This window comes from Neopelma chrysocephalum, unplaced genomic scaffold (genome assembly GCF_003984885.1).
Source record: "Neopelma chrysocephalum unplaced genomic scaffold, ASM398488v2 Primary Assembly neopelma1_67, whole genome shotgun sequence".
NCBI classification, from domain to species: Eukaryota; Metazoa; Chordata; class Aves; order Passeriformes; family Pipridae; genus Neopelma; species Neopelma chrysocephalum.
In genome coordinates this window covers 2,691,911-2,715,008 of record NW_020897726.1, presented here as the reverse complement: position 1 = coordinate 2,715,008, position 23,098 = coordinate 2,691,911, and positions in this window count along the sequence as shown.

The window sequence follows — 23,098 nt, the reverse complement described above, 5'->3', positions numbered from 1 at the left end:
TAGATCTGGAATCACTTTTCTATTTCAGTTTGATAGGTCTCCTGAAAAAATGCTTCTAGCAAATGTGTAGAGGAGGTTCATTGTGTTGTTTGATGATTTCTAAGAGTTTGAGGAATGAACAAGAGGAAAATAGTAATATGAAATTGAAGCTCTTTGCAAAAGAGAAAGAGCAGGTGCAAATATCTGTTTATTTCTGTTATATAAAACCAAATAAAATTCATGTCCACTACTGAAATAGTAGAGAATAACTTAACATTTTACACAGACTAGTTGGCTATTACAGCAACACAGATCATAGGAAAGAGAATGTAGGAAAGTGCTTTGGTACAAGCTTCATTGCTTTGCACAGTTTTGCTCTGGAGAGCACTCAAAGAAGCCAGAAGAACAAAATGGTTTGCTAAGATCAGCAAGAATTATTACTTGGAGAGAACATGCACTGCCAGGAGCCGGTTTTGGGGGAGTTAGGGGGAGGGAATTACGTATTTACATGTGGGAAAGGCTAGCAGAGATAAGAAAAATGCCAGCTCTGTTATGGAATCCAAGAAAGAAAGGGAAACAGTTGGCAAAGGGAGAAGAGAAAGAGTGGGAGTCACTACTGCAAAGCTGACCCAGAGGATACTGACATTTCACAGCAAGGTGAAATCAGATTTTATTGCATTTTGTGAGAGGAAATTTCCCAAGTTCATTTCTATTTTTTCCCTTTTATTCTGCAAATATCAACATGTTTTCTAATATACAAACATACACTGAAATATAAATTTCAGTAATAATATTTCAGTATCATATTTACCTCATATGACCAAATAATTAAGACTGAGTTATGTAGAATGTTTGAAAGTTTAAAATAAAAGGTTAGTTTATCTTTCAAAAATGACATTTTATCTTTCTCAAGGGCATTTCAGTGGAAACTCCCTTCAGGTTCCTTAAAAAGATTCAAACTGATACAAATTAAATAAAACCTGACCTGGGAATTTGATATGAAGATTAGGCAGTTGAGTGTCTATAACCACTGTCAGGTTAAAGAGACTGTGAATTACGTTAAATAGAGATAAATGAGTTTCAGCATTAAATGAGATTAAATGAGGCCAAAGTAAACCATCAAGCAACCTCTGAAAATTAGCAGGACACCTGCAGAGTTCAGAAAGAAGCTGTTGGTGTAGCTGCACCTGTCAGCACAGCCTTGGCAGCTAATTCTCCTCTGGGCACCACTTACCTTTCAGATCCATAATCCATTTCCATAACCCAGGAACAGGGAAAGCTAGTCCCCTGATTTAACCCCTGAAAACTGGATAATTTTACCAGTGATCCAAGATAGAGGTGACAGAAGTCCACACTCAGCTTTCTCTTCTAAGGGAAAAAAAGAAAGAAAAAAACCCCCACCTCTAAACCTTTCAACTTGCAGTAAATTGTCATTGGTCCTGATCACTGTTTCATCCTTTTGGGACACTGACACAGTATCAATGCCATATGCTGTGTTTGTAGAGGAAGTGGTGTTGACCCACTAGATGCTTTACCACAAAACTGGAAACACTGGCATATGGGGTTGAGTACCACGACTTTTGCCTCCTGGAGCAGAAGATGCTGCATTACCGACCTTGGAACAGAGTAAGCTCCCATATGTGTGAGCTGAACCTGCAACACTGCTCCTGAACTCATTTACAAGGGTTTGTTGGAGTGCAAGATCAGTGCTGTTTCCTTGGATTTGCAAGTAGAGGTTTGTGAGCAAGCGCCAATCGTATAGACAAACAGGACCTATAGGGCAAGAACTGACAATGGAGCAACTTCAGATGTTAATCCCATTATAGAAAAGGGATGGTAACCTGGAAGGCAGACTTTCAGATGTACAAGAAGCACGACAAAAGTACTACAAATGAAATTATAAGCAATGTAAGGAAAATCTGTGAAGAAACACACTTCAAGACTTACAAGTAAGAGAGAGTAGGAGGTTTTGAAAGCACTTGAATTTCTAGAAAGTTCTGAATTCCAACCCTTTTGGAAACCAAAGCTGTTTATTGTGCAGCATAATTTCAAAATCAGACAAAATAATTCTTTAACCTCAGCTTGTTTGGATGCTGCAGCAAACTGAGCAAAAGCAGAATTTATTAAGCAAATTCAGTTTTACTGCCCAGTTATGGGTGAATACATATCTTCCCATCTCCCTAAATGTTTTATCAAGATAAAATGGGGATTATCAGTGATAATTTCCGTTTGTTCTTGAAATGACACATTTGAGATTAAAATATTGCTTCCCATTGCATAAATGCAACTCTTAACAGCCTCCTGTATGTATGTATGTATGTATGTATGTATGTATGTATATCACTGTATGTAGGTTTTATGCTGCTGTTCACTTCTTGCACAGCCTCAGTATTTCTTGGATGAGCTTAATTAAAGGTAAATCGGCAGACAAGGCTTAGCTATTATTTTGTGCTTGAATCTCAGCTATTCCTTTTAGTTGGGTCAAAGTAAACCCATTACCCTCTATATTTGGTATATGGTAGGAAAATTTACCTAACAGAAATTGTAACTCCTTAACATTTTGTAAAGTATATATTGATTCACCTAACCTTGAGATCAGTCTCATTTTTAATTGTGTAGATGAACCCTGCAACACTTCTTGTACATTTTGATAGCAGTGTTTCAGGATCAAAAAAGAGATGCTTTGATGTGCAACACCCACTCTTGACACTGTCCCTAAGTTCAAGACTTGCACAGCAGTGCTATGTGGGTGCCAGGCCAAACCATCCTTCTGATGTAGGACGGGCAAGGGCAATTTCTCTGAGCAGATTCAGAAACCCTCACAGGCTCACCTCTGCCCAGACCATTCCTAGAGGACACTGGTCCACTTGAGTCTTGTCAATTCAAATCTAAGAGAGATTCCCTATGAAATATCGATTCTTATTTCAAAGTTGAGCAACCACAGGCAGAGGTAACCCGTCGAACCTGGCCTTGCAAGGGCAGTCTGCAGGAACTTGCTCATACAACAAATTTTGCCACTTGGAGGTGTGAAATTAAGCATTATGTAGGAAAAGGCAGCTGGTTGTCTTGTTCTGGCATTTGCAACTCCAAATTCTACGGTCTATTTTGCAAATGATGCTACTCAAACATACCATTTGCAAGTTTGTCCTAAAATCTAAAATGCGTCTTCTCTGATTCAAACTATTTCAGCACAGATCCTGAAATAAAGCCTACAATGGCCCAGTCTCTGACTCCACTTCTAAGTGCTTTAGTCCTGTGATCACTGGATATATTTGGGAAAAATCAGCACTACACCAAGTGCAGTGTTGCACGGAAAGAACCAAACTCTAATTCCTTTTCATTCACAAGATCTCCCTTAAACATACAATGGAAGTGTGGAAGCCAAAAGGGTATTGCCACAAATATGCCACAAATATGTCCCTTTATAGGAGAGGGGAAAGCCTAGCAAAATTTTCATGCCACAGAGATACATCTTTGCATGAAGAAAAGTAAGTTTCAATCACAGCAAACTGAATCATTAAAAAAAAAAAAATAAATAAAGAAACCTTTTGACACTAAAATATACCACAAAGCATACCCTGATACAGAGAAGAAAGATCCATGCTACTAAAGTAAACTCTTTCCTGGCTACTGTAGATGCATAAACTGTAGTTTTATCCAGATGACAAAATGAAGAGCTTACTGTTTTCCACATGAATAAAAGCTGGGCTCAATAGTAAAAATTCATAAACTTTGTCATGTTTCAAAATCAAAATAATGAATTTTAAAGTCATGTGTCTGCATTTCACTGAACCTTGACAAGATCTGGGCTCCTAAAGATCATCTTCTCGATGGTGCTTGCAGCAGGTTCTGTCTCTCAGAGGACATCTGTGTGCTGGCATTTTTCAGAAGTACCTTATGTGCAGAGGTCCACACAAATTGCTGTATTCCCCCACTAGCTTGCAGGCCATACTGTGATGAGCAAGCCTATTCTCTTCCAATGTCTGATATTCTGATCACAAAAGCACTGTTATTTCCAATGTCAATATTAGTAGAGGCTCCCTCACATTTTACCAAATCCCTAGATTTTCCCCCTTCTGCAAGGTCTTTCAAGTGAGTATTTTTTCTTTACACATCCCTAAGTGAGTGCTTCTGCTCTAATTTTGTAAATGCAAATTTTTGGCAATGATGGTTGACACCTTTTGTCTTTGACTATATAACGTCTATTGAACCTTGGAGAAAAACAAGCAAATAATCTTGTATCTTTACCTGTCTGCACCAACTTGTGCAAAGCACAGATAACAAGGTTATCTATACATGCATTTGGCAGGACAAAGAATTCCTATTTTTGAATCATGGGAGAGATGGGAAAATGTGCTGCTTCCTTCATCTTATGAACTATGTGCTGGTAATAAGTTTTCTACCACCTCTGTGCAAAGAGCAAAGAATTGAATTTAGGCCCTTCAAGGCCTAAAGAATTGATTCAGAATGCCTCATTCCTGCAAATTATGGCTGAGCATAGGGTCCCAGGAGACTGACTCAGTCATATCAAGGGAAAAGACAACCCAAAAAGCAACTATTATTAGTGTGTGCCAAAAAATGAAAAGCCTGACACATTAGTGCACATGGAGAAGACTGTGAGATGAGACACACGGTCTTCAGCACAGGTCCCTCACACACTCATTTATGTGACAGCCTGTGATAGGAGAAAGTTGACATCAGAGATATGAACTCAGCCCACAGAACAGCAGACTTGAGACCATGTGTCAAAAGTTTCTTTACTTGATATGCATCAGAGTCTAGATTCCACATTTGGGATTTATTTTGAACTTCTCATGTCTAACCGATGCTTGCAGTAACTTGCATGCTTTTAGCAGTGCTGAAAGCTGCTTTTATTTAAAAAACACTACCTTAAAAAGACATTATTATTTTTATTGATTATTCATTTTGTAAGCTGCTCGGAGTCAATCACAGAATAAGTGCTGGTTTTTCCTCCCAACATCACACAGGGGGGAAGGAAGTTTTCCTCTTTATTTAAATAGCAGAACAAACACAGAAACTCAGTCACCTAAGGTTTTATAAAATATCTGCCATTTTTCCCTATTATATTGCAAATTTTCGCCAGTTTACAGAATTCTTAAATATAATCACACCAAAGTTGAGAAGTTCAACCTATCCAATAACTTGCACCTTGACAGAAACAGGCATTGTGGGATCGTTTTACTTCATGAGGAGTTAGTGCAGGTAGTCATGGTTTGCCTGTTTTATAGTGTATTCTTTTGGTCAGGGTATTGGAGATACCTGCGACTGTTGTCACTCCCACAGTCCCCTGTGCATCCTTTTCAGCTGCCAAAATAGTTCTCATACTCTTGAGCTAGCCTTTTCTCCCTCCCTGTTTTTTTTCTGATACCCATAGCCTGACCCAACCTCTGTGTTTTCGCGGGACTTTTAACTACCAGCCTGAGGCAAGCTGGAAGCAGCAGAGGAAGGAAGGGAGTAGCTCAGGAAGCCACTAAGCCAATTTCCCATTAACCAAATGAGCAGAGTCATATAAATTTTCTTTGAGGTGAGGAAAACTGAGATGTGAAGGTCTCTCATAGCCTTCTGTAGGTCACTCATTAATTCACAACTTACTGAAGCTTGCAGAGAGTATCCAATACTGATTTTTGCTGGCCAGGCCACATCCCAAGCTGCGTTTTCATCCCTGGACTATGTGCGTAGCAGAAGAGAGAGCCATAGTGAGCCTGAGGCTCACTGGGCTCTGCTTTCTTCCCTTTGCCAATTCAAGTGATCCATGTCTGCCCAAATATCAAGGTCTCACTAACCCCATCATGTGCCTCATTAGAAGCCTGGTGTGTACCACAGCACATATCTGCTTGAGGCACCATGAAGTTGAGTTGTGACCCATGTGTAGAATTAAATGTCCGTTTCAGTTTCCATGTCTGAGCTGAGGAGAGTGCTACACTAGAAATATCAGTTTACTTCTTCCCCCATATAATTTGAAATTTTCCTTCCTAGCTGTATTAGCTTGTATTTACTGTAGCTCTCTTACTTTTGGATTCATGTGATTCCTTTTTCTTCCTTAGTTAGACTTTGTTCTAAAATATAACACATACATGTTAGACTATCAACTGATAAAAGTAACAAATTGTCTCTTTAAAAGGAAGATGTAACCATGACACAGGAAACAGCCAATGAAAGTAAGCTGCAAATGTTAAAGGTGTGCTGATATCTACTGCCTTGTTCCAGTAATACCACAACAGACAAGTTTAATTTTTATAAATTAATTCTCCTATGTAAAGTCAGCTGTCAATCTCCAGCAGTATTGCTCTAAACAATGTGGTAATGTTATTTTTTATGAAAAGGAAGCTAAAAGAAGCATTCTATTGCTCAAAATAAAATGCCTCTGTTTTAGTTTGGTAGTCAGGTGGAATTTGATAGTTGGACCTATTTCATAAGCAGATTAAATTTCCTTTAGAAAACAGGTTTTTCTGGACATAAGTAGAGTTACATATTTTTTTTGCAGGTACCAAGAAAATAACAGAACAGAGATATTACTCCTTAATTTTTGCCATATTAGGAATTTTGTACTTCACAGGAAAAACAACAAGATTTTAGGGGGAAATTGGTGCCACTCTTCAAAATCTAAATAGGATTTATTGTTCAAGATGGACACAAAAAAGCTCTGCAGAACTCCTAGGCAGATGAAAAGTTGGTTGGCAGTTTCATGTCACATAATTACTATATATACAGATACTTGTGATTCATCCCCATTTCCTAGAAATATGGAATGACTTAGTAAATCTATAAAGTTGGATGAAGGCTTATACTTTTCATTATCGTGTAGTACAGCTTCATGGACAATTATCACCATTAAAAGAAAGTAATTTTAAGAAAATCTATATAAAATATTTTTTTGTCTTTGACGAACATAAAGTATTACTCATTAGAAGTTCTGGAAATCTGTGGGAAAAAAAGGTCACCTTGTTCTCTCATTCTAAGCAAGACTTGTGAAAAACTAATCTCAAATGTCTGGGCTAGTGTCTCCTCCGTGTCAGAAATATTTAACTGTAGGTTATACACCCTCTGGAATTTAGCAGTTCATTGCAGTTTAAAGAGCAGGCAGCTCCAGGTTCTTGCATTCTGGAAAGCAAAAACTAATTGCTCTCTGTCAATCCAGGCACAAACCCCAGATTTTCCTCTTTGGTTTTTGCACCTGGTGGCAAAGTCAGATTAAGAAGTTCTTGGCCCTTCTCTTCCCTGGGTGCTCCAACTTCTTCCCAGGTGCTTCATTCCTGTTGTCGTACCACATGCTCCCTTCATCTGCACTGCTGCTTGGTGCTGGAGACCAAGTAAGGAACGAGAATTAATTTTTAAAAGATAAATAATATTACGTATTTTAACCCAGATCAGTCCCCAGTCTGTTTCCCAGAAAGCCCCTGGCAAAAAAGAAAGCACCATTATAAAGGTCATATCCTACAACAGAAGGGCAGGAATCAGGTGCTAATGTGGAAAGAAACCTTGAAAGTGGCTGAGAGGCTGAATGTCTGAGTGCTGGGTTGTCCCTGGCAGAAGGGAATGAAGGTAAAAGGTAATTATATTTTTAAAAATAGGGTCCCAGAATAATGAACCAGATCGGTTAAATGCTATAATTTTGCTGTGTATCATCTTTAATGGATTCTGGGAACTATTTTTGACACCCGATTTGTTAAAAGAATGCACTCATTAAACAGGAAGGCGTCAAAGAGCAGCATTCTGAAAATAATAGCATGATGCCTTTTGTATCCCAGGGGCTACAAATTGTGGCTGAATTTCCAGGGTGATCTTTGCAGTCAAACTTATGCGCAACATCCTGATTTTGAGTAAAAGGGAAAATTATTCCTCCCATCCCTTGGGTACAAGGATGATCATCCACTGTATAACAAGTTTCAGAGTTTTATAATAGTTTCACTATGTAAATTGACTTTACTTGATAGTCTGCTCAGCTGTATCTATTCAGGAAACATACCAGGAGATGTCTTGAGTTTGATTCAGGAGGCATAGCAAAGAGGGATGGCTGAACAGACTGACTCACTGTAGAGAGGTGAAAAAAACTTTGTAGGGAGGGAGGGAAATTAAACCTCACATGTATTACAGTAAGTTCTCAGCACATGAAATGGACTAGGTAGAAGAAATATTCCAAGTAAAGCTTTATGTAGTCATTATATTTTACCAGGTGACTGATCAGCATATCCCCAAGGCTTTTCTGTGCCTTCGATATGTCCTACTTGTGATTAGATACAGCGTTATTGAAATAGAGAATAACTATTTTTTTATTCTCTTCCCTCTTACATCAACACACACCATGAGCCAAATGAGTCAGAGAGATGTAAGGGTATTAGCTCTAATTCCCAGGCTTTCCTATGACTAGCTTCCTATTGAACCGTTAGAGCAAAATAGATTATTTTCAAGTTTTATCCACAGGATTGTTTCCTCAGCTGCCCTCCTATCTCTCAAAGAAATAGCAGAACCCAGCACAGATTCAAGCAGGAAAGGATAGGCTTAAGCAGGCACCTGATGCTCTCTGCAGAGATCACTGTCTGGATGGATATGGGAAATCTATTGTGTTTTTTCAAACTGCAGTCAATGAGCTTTCACACTGAAAATGAATCACTAGGAGCACCTGATGAACATGGTAAAACTAGAGGTCATCAATCTGCTTGTGAGCAGGAGTCAAAGACTAATAACTTTCTCCATGCTGGGAAGCTCTTTCTGCTCCAAGACTAGACTGAGCTTTGCCTGAAGACATTGTTTTGTTTCAAAACCTGAGTGCTCCTGTTTCTTCTATTCCACTTTGTATTTCTTGGGTATATCAAGTCACACAGCTGCCATGATTAATGTTTGTAAACAACTTCCTCCTAGCTGCTCTGAAGAAACACCCTTGTAATGAGGGAGAGAGCTAAAGGAAAGAGAAGCGTTCGCCATGATCTGTGAGGCAGGAAGTGACTGTAAGACACCGAGATGCACAAGAGGATGCAGGTGTCTGGAGCTTAGGCACAGTGGAGCTGTTCCTGCGGCAGAAGAGGGATGTCCATCTGCCTCCAAATGGGCTGTAGGAGTCTGCAAAGAGCACCTGGGGACTTCACACTCAGCAGGCAAAGGTATCTTATCTGAGGAAGTGCCCACATTCCCCTGAGACCCCAGTCTCAGGGTGACATCATTTGCCACCATGGGCATCAGTTCTGGTCTGACATCCTGCTCTGCCTGAGAGGATGAACTCACCTCTAGAACTTTTGATTTTCATGGGTAGTAACTCACTGGGTTTTGACTGACTCGCTGCTCAGTTGCCTGGGCAAAGCGCACCCATGTGCCAGGGCCAGACCTAGCATCCCTGTGCAGGAGATGCTGGCTGAGCTGTGAGAGAGCTCCTCAATAGAGAAGGAACCCACATCCCCTCCCTGCTTCTGCCCAAGGTGGACTTGAACCCTTTCCTCTTTTATGAGGAAATCTGAGAAAATGTCTCAATACTCAGAGTGACTCTTCTGCCTGAACTTTCTTTGTGGGCAACTTCAGGTCCTGTCCTCAGGAGCATCAGCCTCATGGAGAGCCCCAGTGCTCTGTGTGGCACTCTGAGGGCTGCTAGCCATACATCACTTTAATCTCAGCAGCCCCTTTGCTGGTATTCAAGTCATTGCTCTAGCAACAGACCACATATTCTTCTTTTACTTAGATTTACTCAACAGAAGATTCAATATCCACACATACAGAGCTCTATCTCATCTGTTTCAGTTATTCACACTCTTATAAAGGGAATTAGTCTTTGGTTTTGGCCTAGGATTACCTGACTCATCCACAGCTTGGTTAGGTCAAAACACAAATTCTTTGAGGAAAGAGAGATATTTGCGACTGATTCAATAGGAATTTTCCATCAGCAGCATTTAGCTTCCAGAGTGAGCCCTGATGCCATATTTCAGATACATTCTTGACACAGAGAATAACCTAAACTTCTGGGGACACCAGTTTTATCCTCTGGGACACAAGGAGAGCTCTCAGATGGACACATCATTTCACTCCTAGTGTCAGAGAGACTGGTAGCAGCTGAGAAGTCCCTTTTTTCTCTCAACTCATGAAATGCAGATACAAAGATGTGAAGTACAAACCCAAAAAAATGCTAACCAGCACTGCTTTGGAGTCACAGATCTGATAAAAACATTCTCTTTGTTCCAAAGGAAGTCTCCCTGAAGCACACTTTATTCTCAGTTTTAATAACTTAGAAGTATTGTGATATTAGCCTTGCTTTGTTACAAAAAATGCTGAAAACCCAAACCAGACTAAAGAAGATTAAGAGATTCTCTTCATAAAAAAAAAAAAATCTGTGCTAGTTCTCTGCATGATGTCTAGGAGGTTATTTTTTTAAACAACCTTGTGCATTTTTCAGCTTTTTTTACATTGTGTTAATGTGCTCAGAGTTATTTCTAGAATTCAAAAAGGCATGAAAAATCCCTCATTTTCTTACAGTAACAAATACAGTTACCAGTAACTAGTTGTTAATAAAACATTGATACTGCTGGCTTCCTGATAACACTAGTAAAACAAACTGAATTTTGTTTACTTAAAGACTCATGAAAAACATATATATGTGTATGTATGTGAATATGTATGCACCAACAGATAATATGCATTTTAAAATAGAAAATTCTTTGAAATATGCAGCCAAGATTACTGATACTGTCCACAATAAATAGAAATTTAAAGAGAGGATGAGGCTGACACTCCTACACCAGCAACTTAAGGAAAGGCCCAGTGGCACAGCACTGTGAAGGAATCTCTTCACAGATGCACAATGCTGAGAGATGCAGAGCACAGAAAGGAAAGAGTTAAAAGCACAAAGATGCAGAGCACAGAAAGGAAAGAGTTAAATGCACAGTCTGTGCTTGGATCCTTCTGTTGTAATAATCATGAAAAAAAGGATAATTAGAGAACTACTATAAAATCTTTGCTGACATAAATGACAACTGCAAGAAATACAGAAATATTTGTTGTATGAAGTGAGCAAAGAGTCAGAAGTCTACAGTGTGTTCTAATAAAACTTTCAAACTTCATCCTGGACACAATCCTGTCAATGGGGTAAAAGCTAAGCCTCTTAGATGTTGTGCCCCCTGAGATTTGTCTAGACAAACCAACCACTTCCTTTCCTCAAGGATGTTCATAACAAAACAGGAAAAGCCACAGGGTCTTGGTCATCTCCTCTCATGTAAAATCCCACAGCAGAAGAGGGGCTGAGGCAGTGGAAAGACACCCTGAAATTTTCCCCACTGCTAGTTGAATTGCAATGCTGGAGCTTGCCTCTGGAAACCCAGCTTTGGAGCCCTAGTCTATGCACAGCAATCGGACCATTAGAGCTCTCTGTCATGGTCCTTTCAAGATACCACATCAAAAAAATCCATAAATGACCTTTAAATGAACATTTCCTATAGTATAGGTCCCAGAGAAATATTAATAAAGCTGCGGTTTTTTGTAACATTTTCATCCCTAGAAAGCAAGGGGTTTATGTCTCCTTTCACCTTTCTGACATTCTAGCTCCTCTTTCCCTTATATACCTTGCACTGTTTGTTCCTTCAGGTGAAGACATGAGATCTCAGATTTTGCATTCTTTCACTGACTATTTTCCCATGCTCTGTTAAGATTAAGGCTTTTTTTAGTCTTTAGGAGATTAATATCCATAGTTTGGAGTTTTGCTAATACCCTCTATTAGCTATATCACTTTAGTCAATGGGGACCAATACAGGAGCTGCAGAAGTAGATAAATTGTAGATGAAAAGTATATCACATAGCAAGGGTTGAATGTGATAGTGAATAAGCAAGCAGTTTTTGCTGTGAAAAGTGATGTAATGAATCAGCATTTCTGTTATGAGTGTTGTTATGAGTGTTTCTGCACTCATAGAAAAACCTTTTCCTCACTGGGACACAATAAATCCCATTTCACACTCAGTGCATCTGTAAAAGCTGTCAGCACTGCAGGCATAAAGGTAAACCCTCTCCAAGGCTGTAGCACCTTCTCCAAGGCTGCAGAGCCTGATGCTGCTCCAGCTGCTCCTCTGCCTCTCCTCAGCTGTAGCATCCTTCATACTCAAAAAAATCACTGATGCAGGAAAGGCACTGGGGCTTACATATGCTAGAAACCAGTGGGAAGCACAGATATAAGTGAGATTATAACTGAGCTTGGTGATTCCTATTGACCAAGAAACATGTTGCTGAATGGAGAAAAGACAGAACATCAAAGCCTCAGGTAAACCCGCTAAAATAACCCAAACAGAAAACAAAAGTCAGCACCTTCATCAACGTGGCCCAAATCGGACAGGCCAGCTTTCAGACAAGATTTCTACTTACACATTCTTCTCTAAAGAGTACCTGGTCTGCACCTTCGACTAATTTGAATTAAGTGTGGTCTCTGCAGATCTAAGGTGTCAGCTCTTGATCTGCTTGGTGCTTCCTCAACACTTTCAGAGCAAGGGCTCAACTTCTATTCCCTTCCTCTGCCACACTGACACTTAGCAGACTGCTGAACAATTCAAATTTATTTAAAATTATATCAAGAAGGAAAACCAATGATTAAAATCCATGAATGACCAATTCAGCTTCCTGATGCCGCTTTAGGCATACAACACTACAAAATTCTATTATCAGCTAACTTAATTGATAAAGAATTAAACATGCCAGTAAAATCATTAGGTAACAAATCTAAATAAATGGGCTCCCCTACCATGAACAGATGAGGGGTTGAAGCTATCTTGCTCACCAGATAGATGGTTTCACTGTTCATCCTGATCAGCTTCTGTGCCTGTGCTAAGGCTGAGCTGTTAACTACGCTGCACACTTGTTTTGTGAACCAATTTAAGAGCCAAAGAAAGAGAGTTCAAAGGTAGTCCAGGTGTTTCATGAATAGACACAGTTCTGAGCATGGCACAGACCTCAGGGCAACACCTCTTCTGAGTCTCTCCTTCCAAAATATTAGGTTATCATAGAGCTGATTGTTGTAACTTTCACGAATGTAGATGTGAATACAAAACCACCTTTGTGAGTGAGCAGGTCCTGCTGATCAGCAAACAAGACAGTAAAACTTTTTGCAGCAGTCTGGAGTTCTCTTAATGGGTATAAAGGGGTTTCTTACCCATGCTGCCCTGGTTTCCTTCAGTGCACAGCTCTTTTGAGCTCATCCCTTCCCTGATCACTGTAATTAATAGCCAGTTGGGGCTGACTGTAGCCTTTGGCATCAGTGAAGAAAGGGACTTCTACCAGTTTTGGGGCAGCTTCTCCAGTGTCAGTGAGCTCAGTAAACACCAATACTTGGTGTCTACCTTGGAGTGACGGATAGGTGGAAAGGACACTTGTGGAATCTAGATGAACATGCTTTTCAGATTCGTGGACATGGATGAACAGGTCTGAATTGTTACCTTTTCTTCTGTAGCTGTTTATAAACAGAACTACATATGGAGAGAATAAATATTATGATTATATATTCTTCCATTAATTATAAATGAGATACAGCGGTGAATCTTCTTCAGTCGTGGGGAATAAAAAACAAATTGTTATTAAAACTAGGACCATTGTTTGTTTTGTCACGCTAACACCATTTTCATTTATCTCCTGCCTTCTTCCCAAAGTACTTCACTGGTTCCTAGAAGACTTCCTTGCAAATAATGAGGATTTCACCCTTGCAGGATTATAACCTCATTGAAAGCCGAGGAAGCACCAAGAACTGAGGAATCTCTAAGTAGAAAATAGGATGCTTTCATGAAAGAGGTTAGAGAAACAAAGAAGCATCCGAGGCAGGAGGTGAAAACATCGGTGTGCCAAGGTTCACACTGAGCACACTGCCAGCTCCAAGCTGAATTACTTTCCATGGGTGAGACCAGAGATTGCTAAATCTGAAGATGTGTTGGAAAAGGCAGCATGAGCCCACTGTGGGCACCAGGTTGCCACTCTGTATCACATTAGTGCCTCTGGTGATAGTGCATGGTCAGTGTGAAGCAGAGAATGTCACCTACCAATGGACAAATCAGGCTTCAAAGCAGCCAGAATTCGAGGTGCACAGAGCGAGCTATGGATGTCCCATCACCCAGCACCTCCATATCTGGCACCAGCTCAGAGAGGGCAAAGGAAAGGTTGTCTCCTGCCTTGCTCAATACCAGACCAAGGGACCATTCAAGCAAGGCAGAATATATAAGATCCACACATATAGAAATGGGCTTAATGCTTTTTAAACCACCAGCATTCACTGTTGCAAAGTATTAGCAAAGGCAAGAACTAAACATAATTCAAACTGAAACTGAAATTCCAGAAGTTATTGAATTTTTGGTTGCATTAAACTTTGAAAACTTTGGAAATGCTGTAAATTTCATGCTATTTCTCTGAGCAGGTGAACACAGGAGAGGGTGGAGAAGTTAGGAAAAATTTTGTGGGCAGATTATGTCATAATTATTGACATGAGAGTTCTTGCTCTTCCCCTCAGAAAGTAGCAAGTTCTCTGCAGAAACAAGATAGGAATGCACACTACCAGTAGGTCAATTTTCTTGCTCCTGAGAATCCTCAATAATATAAAGGAAAGGATAATATCAGAATTGCAATCCAACAACAAATTTTCCCTCAAATCTTCTGTTTTCTGCTTGGGTTTTTAATGCCCAAAATTGCACTGAAAAATAGATTGTAAAAGTAATTTTCTGTCTGCTGTATCAGCATCAGTTTTTTATATTAGGACAAAATAGTTAAAGTAAAATGCTTACTTCCCTGCTTAATTACCTGTCACTTGTTCTGGGTGTTTTTTTTTTCTTTTTTTCATTTTTTTTTCCCAATTGTTTGTTCATTCTTTGTTGTTTTGTTTGTTGTTTTGTAGTTGTTTGTTAGGGTTTTTTTAAAAGTCTGCTGCATTCTTTATGTTTTGTGCTCCATGCACAGTAATAAAAATTCTTACAGTGAGTTTTGACTTCAGAGATACTTCTATAAAATAATTGGTCTCATAAGCATTTGAACACCTCCATAGTTTCTGCAACAGACTCTCAGGAACAGTCTGCCCTAAACATCAAGAAGATAAGTACCTCTAGTTATTATTGATTTCCACTGACCCCTTCTTGCATGACAATGATTTTATTTTCTCTCTGATCCTAAACCCTCCATAATCTGATTTCATTTTAAGTACATGAATGAGAACAACCACGTTATATGAGTGGAATTCAGACTGGTTGTTACAATATATATGTGCCGGCCATTATCATTTTGAGGTATTGTGGTTATTTTTTTCCAAATGTCTCCTTAGATTAACAGTATAAAACACCAACTGCCATTTAATATAATTTTGAACAATGCTATTTGGATGGACTAAATGGTGAGTCATCAAAGCAGAATGGGGTCAGAAGGTTTAACAGTATCTTAATAAGTCCACCAGAGGACATCTTCAGCACACGGTGAGACAAGAAAAAAAATGTTGGATTTTTACTGTAATTAATAACAGTAATAATAATAACAACTATACTACTAATAATACATGTCTGTATATACTATGTCTCACCATTGTTCTCAAAGTTCTTCTACAAAGGCAGGTAAGATGGTTCAACTTCAGTAAAAGACAGAGAGAAGGAAATGCACAATTGGCAACCAAATAACTGCTTTTCCCTATCTAGTTAGGGTCCCACCATATCTCTCTCTCACTGTATTTAGACATGTGTTGCTTCTGTTTCTCCAGTTTCACAATATGTGTAGCATTAAAAAATAAATTGGTGGTAGGGAAGCTATACAAAATTTGCAGCTGCTTAAACTACAAATTCATGGGAGGAAATGCCTTGCTGCAGAGCTGAGCTCTATTAACAATTTTTCAATTGTAATGTGGAGAGCACTAGAGCTAACTGACACTAGATGTGCATATTATAAGGAAAGGTAGAACCAGTACCGGAGGTATTTGGCCTACCTCATCTCATTAGGATTTAATGCTGGTTTGTGTATCACACTCTGATCTTATGAGGTCACCACTCAGTGCCCCTGCTGACACTGCTGAGGAGACAAATGCATGGCAAGCCGATGGAAATAATCTTTCTCCCCCCCACCCCTTCCTTTAATAGTAAGTTCAAGGGAATGTGCCAGTTTCAGAGACATGGGAATAGATGCAAGGAGAGGCCAAATTTTGGACAAAATTTCTGATACACTAGTCTCAAAAGGGCAGATATATGTCATGCTTCTGCTTGGTCAAAGAATTAATGACCTGAAATATAGGCTGCAAGTTCTGCTTGTGCCCCTGTACAGGTGAGAGAAGCTGGTCACACTGGTGGGATGTGATATAGGTTGGACACCAGCCCTGCAGTGTCAGAACCACGGTCAACTGAAAATATGACATTTCTGTCCATCTCTTCCAGAGGAGATACAGACACCAGGCAGTCTTCGTAGTGATTTAATATCTGGAAAAAGAGTTGTAGCAGCATTTATTATTATTGGTGTTACAGCAGCACCTAGAGACCCCTCCTGGGACCGGGGTTGCTTTACCCTGGCAATAGGCAAAGAGGTGCTGAAGGAGGGACCTTGCAGTGAAGACCTTACAGTCTAAATGGAAAAGACAGATAAAAGTTGGAGTGGAAGGACTTGAGGAACAAAATGACAGGCTTGCATCTGCCAGCAAATACCCTGGGCTACCCTTGGATTTATTATCACCTAGGTACAAGGGGACCCTAAACATGCTGGTGAGCTGACTGCATTAACACACAGTGGTTTAGCCTGAAGATTAATATATAGGGTTACCTTTGGGCTTGATTTATCAGGAAAGGCAGTTTTAGAAATTAAACAATATGGATTTTTAAATTTCTATGCTCCAAAACAACAAGTTTCCTGTTCCTTGAGATAATTCCAACATTGAAAGAGCTGCGAATGAGGCTATACAGAAAATAAATATTAAGATACCAGTGTTTATCAAAATCAGCTGGACTTTTGGAGTGTTGTTATAGTGAGCTGGAAAAACCAGAGATTCTGGACTTCATTCAAGCTACTGTAAGAATAAATCATTCTTTCTGCCTGTTACCTGAAACGAAGAAACAGCATAATATTTCATTTTTGGTCAATTCAGGAAATGGACAGAAAACCAAACCATGTTAATTTTCTAATTCTTAGGTGTTTTCATTAATGATAGAGAAAGAACATCTTTTGTTTAATATATTTCCATTGTTAGGATCCTCAAGTCTCCTGTCTGGAAAACTTAACACAAAATTGGAAGCATAATTAGGGACATCCATGAAAATATTGACCTTATTTCTTTCTGATCTTATGACACATTCCTGAAAATTGTGTATCCCATCACTAGCAATAAATCTTTCTGTGTGCCTATAGAAAAGAGAAAAAGAGTATTTGGCATAGAGCTTATTAATTTGAGCTTATTAATTTTCATTAGAAATAATATTTTCCCACTTTTCCCAAGTACAGCTTTATATGAGTTAGGAACGTAGCGAGACCTAATGCAAAGTGTATATTTCCTGTATCTTGCCAACAATGCTTTCAGGAATCACTATCTCTAGAGAAATCTTTTTTAAAAATATTTTTTCTTTTCCTTTTTTGTTTGTAATTAATGCTGTCTTAAGGAAAGTGTTTACTCTCTAGTGCCTGTGCATGGATAAGGGAGACACACAGAAAAATACAAGGCTTACTATAAATAAATAAAACCATGAATTTTTCTGTGTTTATTTTCCAATTGCTTCCTCAAAGTAATGTAAAACTTGATAAATACATAGAGTGTTCTCTGATGCTGTGGAGTGAAGGATATCCTCTGCTCTGGGAGAAACAGTCTTCAGCACTCAGCCTCTTTGGTACAGTCCCTTCAAATATTAGCACAAATTCTCAAAATCTGTTTCCCAGTCTTAGATTATTTCACTAGGAGGAAAAAAAAAGAACGGAAAAAAAAAAAGAAAGGAAAAAAAAAAGACATAAAGACATTTTGTAATTTTTCATCTCCGAAATACAAACTTTCCAGTGCTCAACTTGAAGCATCATCCTCAAAGCACACAAGAATAAAACAATGGTATAGGTTTACCACACTAACTGTTCCCCAGTGAAATAACAGTCCTTGGATGTCACATCTGCTAAACTTAATTCTTAAATCCCTGAGAAAAGTCCTCTGCAAAGAAATGGGCTCAACTGGTCAACAAACTGGTTTTGAGAGGGTATATCCCTCCGCTAAATGCTCTCCCTCTGAGTAACGTGAGGTAGTTCTAGTTAGAAAAATAAGAAGGACCTTAGTTTTGCAGGGCTTTTTTCTCAATGCGGCTATTCCTATGTTGGACACAAGCTGTCAGCTGGAAGAGCCAGATGCCCCCACCAGGTGTCAGCACAGATGGAGGCTTTGAGGGTGATGGGGCTCCAGAGACCACTTGGCCCCTCCAGACCAGCTCCTCAGGGACCACCTCGGTCTGGCTTCACTGCTCTTTGAAGAGTTGAAGGCTCTGCAGAAGATGGTTTGGGTATTGCAAAGATCCTACAGCCAGGTTCTGACAATGACTCCCAAAGGAGGCTTGGAAAACTTCTGTGGATCACAGGATTTGGTGTAGAATGCTGTAACACAAGAGAGGATGTGCTTGGTGCCCTGGTCTCTTCACATATGAGTGTCTCATCCTGTGATGTTCCTTGGCCAGAAACGTATCTGACTTTTGGTCTTTCTTCGCTGAATAGATTTCAAATGTAAACCTTTATTTTTTTTTATTCACTATTATACCTTACACATTTAGAGAACAGCTTCAGAGAGCACTCTAAGACATCATTCTAAGACAGGCTCTCTTCCCATGGCATCCCACTGTTAGGACACAAAATGAGCCAGATAAGCCAATATGCCTGTCTTTCTGTCTTGCTGGTGGGAGCTGTGGAAGAATGAGCAGGATCATTCTGCAGTGGTCAAAGACCGTACGCTTTTAGGTGCAGAGATCCCCTCTGCCATGGTCTGCTGAACTTCCCTTCTTTGGGAGGATTCCAGTGAAGCCCCACTGTGTGCAAGTGTGCAGGTCATCAAACTTTTACTGTTAAACATAATTTTTAATAAACTCGATATGGAAACTTTCATTAACTTCAAGATCTAGGTTCAGCTTTCTAGGTGGGCAGAGTTCTTTCAGTTGATGTGAATTTGTCACGAGGGTACCTTACACTCTTTACACAGTTTGACTTTAAACATGGTCCCAAATGGTGAATTTTAAGTTAGATTTTGTTTACACAAATTTAATAAATGTTATTCCTTATTATTTGCTTTACATTTGCTTGCCCTTCCTCCTTCTGCTGTCTTAGTTGTTTTCCTATTTACATTTTGCTGACTTGACTGTGATTAGACTTTTAATACATTATGTTACAGACTGAATTAGTTCTTCAGTTAGTAAATAGTACACTGATTGTGCACCAGCTTGTGCTACTCTATGTTTGAAACAGTCCTTAGACTTTTGTAGACCAATTCCTATTCCCTGTACTTTGTATTGCAGCACATATGCCCAAAGTCAGCCAGGTCAGACATGTAGAAGAAAAATTATTAGTCTAAGGAAATTGCTCCTGCAAATTGGCTGTTGTGCACATTGATGCTCCCTTCACCAGGAAAAATTGAAATCTGAAAAAAATATGAGAGATTCGGATACTCACTTTAATTATTTTTGTGCTAAATAACCTGAGCTCTGGAAAAAATCCTGGAGAATGTGAACATCTAACATTTTGACTTCACATGAATCAGGAACATCTTAATTGTGATTATCATGGTTGTGAAATAACCAATAGGACTAGGAAACAAGTCTCTTGAAGTTGGGAGTTTGGCACTATTTTGGAATGGAGGAGTAATTGCAGAGAATGAAATGGGACTTGGCTTACTGGTGAAAACTCTGCTGTCAGTAGCAACTGGATTTACAGTCCTGTCTGCACTCCCGCCTGTCATTTAAGGCGAGGTACCAGAAAAACACTTTTCTCATTCTAATGAAGGTCACTGATCATATATTACACAATCAGTTGTCTGAAGAAGTAAAAATAAGATTATTTCAGTTGCCAGTATTTTCCTGGATGATTGATATCCTAAGGAAGGCAAGGAAGATGAATGGGATCCACATGAGAGCATTAAAGACAGAATTAATAACACTCAAAGATGAGACTGTCAAGGTCATGTTGTTTGCTTATGAGAACATTCAAAAGCATATGCAAGTTTCTCAAAATAGTTTGGTATCAATCAGTTTGCACAAAGTACTAGTTACATATAAGTGGCAGAATAGCGGAAAGCGAAGGAGAGCTGGCTGCAGGCAAGTTCTCTGTACCGTAGGAAAATGATTTGCTACAACCAAGAATTGAGCAAAATGAACTAAAGCAGATGAGACATAGAAAAAAATATTCAGAATTTTTGAGGAATCCCAAATAAGGACAGGAATATTGGTCAGAAGTCAAAAACGCTTAGAGTCTTTTAAGAATTTTGTGATGCTTATGAGAAAACTGACACTAGGTGGGACCCCTGCAGACAGATGGTAAAGAAAGCATTAGAGCAGACTGTAGGAACAAATTCAAAACTAATGGAAAAAGAATGATTTGATGAAGATTGCAGGAAAGGAACTGAGATTGACATATAGCAAAGCTGTAGCTTTCAGAATCAGAATTGAACTCTGGATGAGAAACACTCTAAAGCCAGAGGGGAACTCATGAGAGCAGTGTAAGGAGAAAGGCAATACTTTCATGGCTTGGGGAAAAAGATGAATCAGGTTAGGCAGATTAGTAAAATAAACACATTTTATAAGGGTATCGATGCATGGAAGAGAGGATATTAACCACATCTATGTCTGATAAAGAACAAATAAGGAATCCTTTTCATTATAGAAAACTCAGTTACAGAAGAGCAAGGAAGAGTACTTTTATGTGTCTATTACAGGGAGATGTTTAATAGTGAATAAAAAGCTGTCTCCCAGACACATGAGCTATTTGAGGAAGAATTAAATTTTGAAGTGATTCGAGAGGTAATCAGGAGCTCAGGAACAACAAAACACCAGGTGCTGATAATGTTGCCACTGAATTATCAGATATGGGAAAGAATATGACAATTCTTTTTCATGATTTAGAGGTTTTAAAAAGAATTTCAAGACAATGAAAGCAGGTAATCAGGCTGCTGCAGGGGGGAAAAAAAGGAACAAATCAGAAAGAACAACACCCTCATCTTATCTCATTGTGCTCAGTAGTGTCCAGTTGTGGGTATTTTTTCATCATCACATTCCTTTTACTAAGGCTATATGTGAAATATATGTTCTCGAAAAATATGTCTTCTATGAGTCAGCTGTTTTCATTTTGCATTACTGGAGAAGAAAAAAAATGTCAAGATTATTCTAATACTGTATTTTTTTTAACATGAATTAAAATGGAAGTATGTGGAAAACCTGGTGCATTTGTCAGAATGGCGTAACTGTGTGTTTGGAGTGCAAAATATAAAGTAAAAAATATGGAATTGCATCTGTCCCATTTCAGAGACTTAGGACAATACACTAACACTGCTGCTGGTCTATGTTTTTCTAGAAGGAGTAGTACAGTTGCAGAACAACTCCCAAAACTTCCAGTTTTTTTGCAGATGTAAGTGCTGCTTTGGCAATCCTATGCAGGCAAAGCAAAGACTTGAAGAACACTAGGAGAAAACTGGGACCAAAGTGCAATGAAGGCAGTTCAAACAAACAGAACAGGGAGAAATATGTCTTTAACAGAAAAGGAAGTACAAAATTTGTGAGAGATGCAAAGAATCCCTACAGTCTTTAATGCTATGATTTTATGGTAGAATTTTTTTAAACGCAAACCATGATACAACTTTAAACCATGGCATTCACTGAACAGAATCATAGATCATATGTATATATTAGAATAACATTTCCTCAGGCATACTTTTATTTAACCATATTAAAATGCATCAAACATCTAATTGTATGGAATTTTACACTATATTTCTACCTATGTGTTATGCCAAGAATAAAAAACGTTTTGAACTAGTATTCCTTGGTCTTGCATTCATTTTTAAGTCAATCTAGAGATGTCCTTGCATAATGTTCAAGTAGTATCAGAAAGTGTCAGTTATTTAAAACCAGCCTTGCAGCTAACTTTAAGGATGTGAAGTTTCCTGTTTCTGTTTATATTCCTGGTGGTAACCCAGGGTTCAAGTGTCATTGCTCTGTACAAGTTTGGCAGCTCTGGTTTAACAGAATAAGCAAATCAGTACTATGAGGAGTGCAAATGCATTTATTTTTCCAGGCTATAGGATTGACCCCACAAACTGCACTGAAGATTTTTATCCCACCTGTTTTTATGTGATTACAGTACATGCAGCATAAAACTATTAGCAAACACTGTGTGCTGGAGCCCTGAGCTCCCTCCTGCACCTAAGAAAAGAATGATCATTTGGAGGTATTTAATATCTCCAGCTTGGCTGAGACTTCAGAGCAGCTTTCCACTAGAGGAAACAAGAGAAGACACAGAGGAAGCTCTTTGATGAGCAACTGCCTAGAAAAAAAGAAACCCAGAGGGATGGAAAATATTATGGGTACCTAAATTTTCTACAAAAAGTCCAACTCAGTTTCTCAAAAAGGCTGTAAAATTAGATGTTGTACGTCTTTTTCCCTCCTGAGGAAACAGCTGCTTTATTTTCACGATACCCAGATCTATGGGGAGGCAGTTTGGTTTCTGAGACCACATCTGTGCCTCTGCAGGACCCGGCTCTGCCTGCTGCTAACCTGGCAAAGAAGGAAGACCAAGTCATTGCCTGTGATGCTGTCTCCTGCTCTCTGCCCACCTGAAGGCACTGAGGAGATCTCCTGTTTTCTTCTTTTTTATACCATCTCTGGTGCTGGCTAAAGCAGGAGTTAGGTGGGCAGGAAATGAAAAAGGGAAGGGACAGTAACCATCATTGAAAGTTAACCAGGAAAGGTTGCAGACCCAAGTTTCAACAGCGTGAAAGGTCTTGAGGCTGGAGTGAATTTACATTACTAGACTCCAAAGAAAGTGTTTCCATGGAGGGACCAGGCCAGGATTTCTCCCAGGGCTGATGGTGGTATGAATTGCACTAAAAGTAAAGCCTGGACAAAGCATATAATGTGCTCTTGCTGTGCCAGAGAGGGGAAGTTAATTCCCAGGGTCTCCCTTGGTGCTCATGTTGGGCAAT